Raw genomic sequence first — 8,476 nt, 5'->3', positions numbered from 1 at the left:
CAGCCTAGCTCGCCATATTCGGGTTTGTGGTCTGCGTTAAACCCTAGAGTGCCATAGCCGTAACCACACAGTTTCCAGATTCATGCTTGTACGTTAAAACCAGAGCTCCATGGTCGTAACCATTCAGTGGCATGATTCAAGATTATTGTATGTGTTAAACCCCAGCGTGCCATGGATGTAACCATACAGTGGCTAGATTCAGGCTTGTCGTCTTCGTTAAACCCCAAAGCACCCGAGAGCTCCATGGTTGTAACCATATAGTTTAAACCCTAGAGGGTCATGGTCTAAAGAACGATGACTGCAGCATAACGCATGTGGACCAGGTGGCCGAGACTGACCTGCCCACCGGTGGATGAAGATGGCACGCAGCAATCTTAACAACGCTTTCAAACTAGTATAAAATAGTAAACTCAAAGTGAACCGATATAGTAAGATTGTTTTCCTAGTTTTAAAGTATTTTTCTTATTTTATGATTTGGTAAGATTGTTTTGATAGTTTTAAAAAAAAATACCGTAATGTATTTTCCCTATTTTTAAAAACTCAAAGTGAACCGATATAGTAAGAAAACTTGTACTTATATATATACCTCTATTGTCTATTTTTTTTACGTCTTCAAGTATAAATTTTTGAGTTTGCTTGCTGAAAAAACACAGTTCAGGATGGCATGACATAATGAATGCGCCATTTCTAACATAGAACCGAGGCACAACTTTAATCACTTAAGCGAAAATTTAAAGTAAACTAAAACAGTAAAATAAACAAATCGAAATCAATGCAGCACTTTCTATAACATTGACAAAGCTTAATTACTACAGCGGAAATTTAAAGATAAATGAAAGAATTAAACGTAGAAATGCAAATTAATGCAACATTTCTAACGTCTGACAAAGATTTAATTGCTTAAGCAAAAATTTAACAAAACAGAAACAAAAAAACGCAGTAATGAAAATCAATGTAACATTTCTAACATCGACAAAACTTTAATTACTTCTGCGTAAATTTAAAGAAAACTGAAACAATAAAACGCAGAAATGCAAATCAATACAACACTTCTAACATCAACAAAGCTTTAATTACTTCTGGGAAAATCTAAAAAAGAAATATTAAAAAAAAATGCAGAAATGCGAATCAATGCAATACTTCTAACATGAACGAAGCTTTGATTACTTGTGCGGAATTTCAGGGAAAACTGCAACAATTAAACACGGAAAAGCGAATTTCAAATATTAAGCAAAAAGCCAGACATAGAGAAAGAGAAAAGCAAGGAAAAAGCGTACTGATCCCTGCACTTCCACCAGATGAAGGCGGAGGAGCAGCAGCAGCTGAATTTCCTTCAAGCGCAGTCGCACTGCCGAACAAAATCAACCTAGGGCCAATATAGCCCGGTGTTCCTTCTGAGCCGACCGAGGCAACAGCCGTCAAAGTGTGACCACACCTAGGGCCCGGTCCGTCATCTTTGTTCTCTATAATCGAATTAACTACCCGGTATGACGGGGCAGCCCTAGGTCCGACCGGCGGGGGGAGGTTCGCCGCTTGTACGGGAGGCCCAGGAGGAGCCGGAACGGCTGCCTCTTCCTGAACGACTTCTGCTCCTGCGTTCGAATCCACTTCCATGTTCGCTAACCCCGAATTTTTCTTCAAGCTGGTCCACTTACAGGGAAAGTTGCAGCTTCTTTCATAGTTGCGGAAAAGTTGTAGTTTCTTTTATCATTCTGGAAAGGGCAAGCTGTAGCTGTGTTCATTGTTGTGGCAGGGGAGGAAAGAAGTTACACTTGCTTTCATCATTGCGGTAGGGCGAGGAAAGCGAGGAAAGAGGCTAACACCAGGAAGTTATTCCACTCACAAGGAAAAACAACTCTTCATTAGCATCAGTCACAGGAATTGATAAATTAACTAAATAAACGCATATGGTACCAAGGACAAACAACTCTTCATTAGCATCAGTCACAGGAATTGATAAACTAGCTAAATAAACGCATATCGTACCGGGATGATGAAGCTTATGAGTTCAGGAACAAGCAGGCAGAGATGTCTACCTTACCTACAACCAGCTTATGAGTTCAGGAACAAGCAGGCAGAGATGTCTACCTTACCTGCAACCATCTTACTACCTGCAACTTGCTATCAGAGTCTCTCAACACAAATTGAAAATGAAATGAGTCATATCTGCAACTAAAAATTGAATGCGAGTTCCAAATGTATATTTATCTCTGAATGTAAACCTATGGCGAGTTTAAGATGGATGAGCAAATGTATATTTATCTTTGAATGTAAACCTATGACGAGTTTAAGATGGATGAGCATGTGTGGCAGGTGTAAGCAAGTTGTGTGGTAGGTGTAAGCAAGCTGTGTGGTAGGTGTAAGCAAGCTATGTAAGCTGTGTGGCGTGTGGTAAGTGTAAGTGTCAAGTGTAAGCAGCGGACGAATTCTCTCCTAAATAACATTTTATGGGGTGGGTGGAAACGAGCCATCCAAACTTTGGTCTAAAATTCACAAAGCCAAACGAGCCATCCAAACTTTGGTTAAAAAAAAATTTTGGATTTGGAAATTCAGCAACCCGGCAATAAGACCTCCAATATAAAACTTTGGATAAAAAGCAAAAAACATCAAAGCTCTAAAATAAAACTTTGGGTAAAAGCGAAAAACATCAATTAAATGCTCCGGTCAACTCAAATTAATAGGAAGTCAACGCCTGATCGAACGCTATTAGTCCCAGGCAGGGACTAATAACAGGAAATGCTCCTTTAAATCAAGGAGCCTTACTTCCCTTCTTCAATACGAAAATCTATATATTTTTTTTATCTTTGTAATATCATTTTCATAAAGAGGATGCCATTAAAGAAAGTTCCAGAGTACTTACAAGCAAGCAAGCATAATGCATTCCAAGGCAAGGCCTCTCCTCAGTAGATAGAAAGAAGGCTTCTACCATCAGTGTTTCCTCTTCAAACTGAATTCATGTTCCTGCCGTGGTTTATTCATGTTGCTTCCATGGTTGAAATTCTGAAGGAACTCATATTCAAAGCTCACCATTATGTCATTACATAATCTAGTTGACATTGCTGGCTGTCTATGGAATACTCAGCGGAGGAATGAAACACACCACATTACATCATGCCTCACAAATAAGGCCTCTTTAGAGTCATACTATGTTTCTATACAATGTAAGAACATGGTATTGCAATAATTGGTATATCGATTAGTAGAAACATAGTATCGATTATGGCATTTTGAAATTCTTATATCGAAGTAAATTTCGATGCTATGGCTAAGTCTTGAAGTACAACCGCTCATATGTGCTAGTGAACAGTAATTGGTACAATATTGTAGGGTGTCCATATTTTTTTTTATCGTTTTTTCATAATCTAGGTGTTTTATATCATTGAAATATTAAATAATAAAAAAATTAATAAAACATGTTAAAGAAAATGTTATGTAACTATATGTATGTATTATTATAGTTTTAATAAAATTAAAATTATTATTTTTTTTTTCTACATAATGTTATAAAATAACATAATAAATATCTTATTCCAAATTTTTTGAAGTTTAAATCTATTTTTAAATTTTGTTATTTAAAAAAAAAATTGAAACCTAAATTTGTCTTTAAATTTTGTATTTAAAAAGAAATTTATATATTTAAAAACATTTTTTTGAAATTAAAATTGATATATAGTAATTTAATATTAAATAAAATCCAATATTAATTAGTTATAAAAAATAAAATCTTTTTAATAATTTAAATAAATTTAATTACAACACCATTAATTTATCATTACAATATGTATTTTTTTTTTTTTTTTTTTTTAAAGAAAAATATATGAATGTAAAAATCTCTTAGCAAATTTAAGATGTCATTAACTTCAAATATGTTTTACCATACCACTCTATACCCAAAAGTTTCTTTATTTCTATGCAATCATGTGTATTGTGTTTGATGCATAAATGTATAAGACTTTGAAGGTTACAACCATGCTCTAATGTCAATTTAACCCTATCACCCTTATACACAAAAGTTTATTTATTTGCATAATTTCATGTGTAGTGCTTAATCCATGAATATGTATGACTTTGAAGGTTACAAACTTGATCTAATGTAAAGTTGTAATATGTATTTGGTCTCTTTTCAAATTATACATTACACCTTGTGTACTAGTAGCATTGTTTATGTCACTGTTAATCTATGTCACATTTATTCTATTTTATATTTTTACTATAACAAGTTTATTAATTATTTTTAAATGATATTTTTATCAATTTAATAAAACAAATTTAAAAGACAAAGTACATTATTAATTTTAATTAAAAATTAATTTAAAGTATTAAATATATATTAAATTTATTTACTTTTATTTATTTTTGTTTTTTCAATAATATTTTTATTTATTGTAAAATGCATCGTAATATATGAATTTAGTGGTTGAATTATTCATGGGTTGTACTTCTGAATTTAAGGGTAATTTAGTACATAATCCGTGATCCTTATACAGGTCTACGCGGTGATGCCAATGTGAGTATACATTTTCTAGGCTTTTTAAACCAATCTGTATTGGGTTAAAAGCATCTAATTTCTTTTTAGACTTGGAATCATGATATTAAATTATTTATTTTTAAATTTAAAAATGTAAAAATAGCTAATATATTCCTTAAAACATTTTTCATAAACATTTTGAAAAACATATTTGATGCATTGTTTTTTCCTTTTCAATATTATATTTGAATAACTACTCCAATATATTATACATACTCATTTTTAATTGCAATTTTGTACATACCAAATATGTTCATCTTCATCATGTTAAGACTTCCAAACACTACTAGAATACTAATTTCATAACTTCATTAATCTGCTCTACAAACATATTTAACTTACGTTACTATATGTTTATATATCCGAAATAATTTAAAAATAAAATTCCAAACATTAAAAAATAATACATAAAAAGTTCCAAAAGACTAAAGTAACATTGTTGGACTAATATAAATTAGAAAAACATAAATGTAAATGGTGCTCGAAAGTATTAGAATTAACGAACTTCTTTTTATGGATGAAGAAGATTGATACTGTGTTTTTTTCTGTTATTAATGCTGCAAGTACAAAATCGATTTGGGTGATCTGGCTGATCCGATAGATATCTCCATATAGATATCTTGATATTCACAACAATTAATTTAAATGAGCAAAATTAAAAATAAAATTAAATGCAATAAAATTTTCCTGGACACAAAATGCAATAAAATTTCCTTCCAACTTGTGTCAATTTGTGTTCTCCACCATGCAAGTTGTTATTTTGTGCGAACCCGTGTCATTTTTTTCTCTCCAGTGTCATTTTCTGCTCTCCACCCTGGAAATTGCTATTTTCAGCTCTCCAATTTGCAAGCGAACTTCTGCAAGTGAAGCTAGCATGAGGATCGAATTGTTAAAGTGCGTCGCAGGTCTGAAACGATTGTAGTGCTGGATCTGATTTTGTGGAAAAATTCCACTGATTAGCGGTATCAGTTCAGGTAATTATTAGCCTCTAGTTCAATATTTCTAAACACTGTAGACATGTGAGATATACTTGAACAAGTATTTTTGGTTTTTAACTTTTGGATAAGCTATTTCAAGGGTGAGTAAGAGAAGGCTAGCAAAGATCATTGTCTAAAGAATTGAGAAGAATTCCTTTATGTAGAAAGAGTAGATGCATTTAATAAAGGTGCATTTTATGTGAGAAATTTGTCCCTATTTCTTATGGATTATTGTGTGTATCTTTGAATTCATTGTTCTCTGTTAATTATCTGTTTATCAAATCGTCTTATGAAGTTCAATCTGTCTCGGCCACGTAATGGGCTGCCTAGGTTTGTAAAAACAATAAATACACATTTAAATAGAAAAATAACATCTGTAGGATAATGGCAATGGGTAATGTGAACGTGGGGTCATATTTCAACAACTTGGGTATCTATAACAGTAAATACACTTTTAAATAGCAAAACAACATCCGTAGGATAATATCAATGGGTACATTCTTATTGTGAAAGAAGTACAAAAGGGTATAAGAGAGATACCTGAATCGCATAACATTTCCTTCGCATTAGAAAATTCATCTCTCGAGTATCCATCACACAATTGTCCATCAAATTTGGAGTCAGAAGGAACAGTCTCCCATTCAGACTCCATAACAGGGAGGTGAGAATCAACACTCTCCCATTCGCGCTGTGTAGCAGCCCTGCTAGAGCAGGGAGTTGAACAAGTGACCGAACCTCCACTGATGCTAAAGCTAATAGGCGACCCTTTGTCGTAGTCTTGCACTGTATGCTGAGATCCCAAGTTGCAAGTATTGGCCGGACACGTCGGCAAAGGAAAGCTTGGTGTTGCGAATTTCGCTTTGTAAATAATGAAGGCAGTGAGATTTCTTATAGAGCAATCCCAAATACTTCTCAGAAGACTCTACACAAGTTGTTCTCCAAGCCCTGCTAATCTCTTTCTAGCTACATTTTGAGCTGGATCTATATTGTTACTACTACTGTATAATTTGTAAAATGCCATCGCCACCACTAGCTCCTCCCAATCTATAGGAGAGGATTGGAAACCATTACCTTCCTTTGCACTTACCTTTTGGAGCTCTTCTTGATGATATGAATTTATTTGATTTTCTATATACAAAGATAGATTAGAGTTAGTTTACACACCAACCAACGATTTTAGTACTTGATTTTCTATTGTCTCCCAATTGTTTTCACTATTTGGTTATGCTTTATGATATTACTTTCTGTAATTGATAGTCAAAAACCTTTAAAGAGGTAAATTCTTTAGATAGTTTAATTGTTTTTTTTCTTGATGGTTTAATGAATTCAGGTCTTGTCTGCTACTTTGAGTGGAATTTATTGAAAAGATATGTTATGCAACTGTAAATAATTTGGAATCATGGATTGTCATATCATGCAAATCTCAAAATTGCTACAACAACTCATGGAAGAAGAAGAGGTTGATAATCACAGACTAGATTGTGGAGATAAAGCAGAGGAGAAAACAAGTGGTGAATACTTTAAATGTAGATATCGTAGCAGGTGGATTAGATGTAGCTTCAATTGGTGCAAATGTTGGTGTTGTTGTGTACAATATCTTTGTTGATATGCAAAGAACACTGAATGAGTGTCAAAGGTCAGCATGGAACACATTTATTTGTGTGGTTTAAATGATAAATTTGTCTTATCACGAAACCTGATGTAAGAGAGAAATTTTACAAATTATAATGCTAAAATCAGTAGATATTAGATTGACCTCTAGATGCCATAGTAATTTATCATCTCTATCTCTACTTGCAATCTTTAATCCAAGATGAATGACTATAGAAACTAAAACTATTGCATTGTTAGTTGGTTTAGTGTAATATATTTTTCTTAAATTAGCACATTAAATAGGGTGCATAGGCAATTGAATGATGTTACAGTAATGTGATTACATTTGATACATGGTTTTTATTTGCAACTTCTTTAGTCATATGTAGGTAGAATGTTATTTGTTATTTATAGCATTGTAAATAATGCCTTCAATGCCTAACGAACACTATTGCACAAAGAAAATAAATAAAAACCTCCACTAGCACTGAATCCATTGTTACTTTGTCCTTGTACACAAGCCCATTGTATCTTAGATGAATTGGTAGCTGCATTGCTATAAATGCTACCATTAACAATGCAAATAATGTTACCTTTGAAACTACTATGATTGTCATCTACTGTCATTGTAAGTATGTCAACATATTAATGATCAGTGACTCATCATACATACAACTGAAGTATGTATAGGCAATGCATCAAGATGAAGTATGTAGAAGTGATGTGATTAATTTTATTATATGGTAAATTGTAAAGGGGCAATTTACATAAAGGAATTCTAAAATCATATATGTAGCAAAAATAGTACGTATTTTATGCCAAAAATTAACATGTAGTATGTTTTACTAATCAAAACACATACAATGTTTCTTTGATGCTTCCTATTGTATAGAAATGTCAATTATTTGTAGCTAGTACATACCTTCTATGTGAAGTTCATATCTTCACAAATAATGATCAATGTCACATGTGCTTTGTTTTGCAGTGAAAAAAGTTCAAAATAGGAGCTAGTCAATTGCAAAGTTGGGTCCCTTTTTTCACTATTCCAAATCACATAGACAATATCAAACTGCAATTAGTCTTCTATCCTAGTAAACATTATCAAAGACATATCCCCGATAAAACAAAAAAATAGTTGAACACTCTCTCATCTTTGAGAAAAACCAATCTAACGTACATAACACTTAGTAAACAAATCATAATACAAATTTCAAGAATAATTACATACAAAAATGGTTGAAATCTTGGATGTTGAAAAGTACCATTCGACAAAACAATGTCACATAGATGCTAACATTGATGACATCTTAACCAAGAATAGTCTCTTCAGACTACAACGATTTGTATATACTCCTGGAGATTGTTTGTTCAATGCATT

This window comes from Pinus tabuliformis, chromosome 3_1 (assembly GCF_031772625.1).
Source record: "Pinus tabuliformis cultivar Carrire ecotype Pingquan chromosome 3_1, CPIR1, whole genome shotgun sequence".
Lineage (NCBI taxonomy): Eukaryota > Viridiplantae > Streptophyta > Pinopsida > Pinales > Pinaceae > Pinus > Pinus tabuliformis.
Note: the sequence above shows the minus strand (reverse complement) of the source record.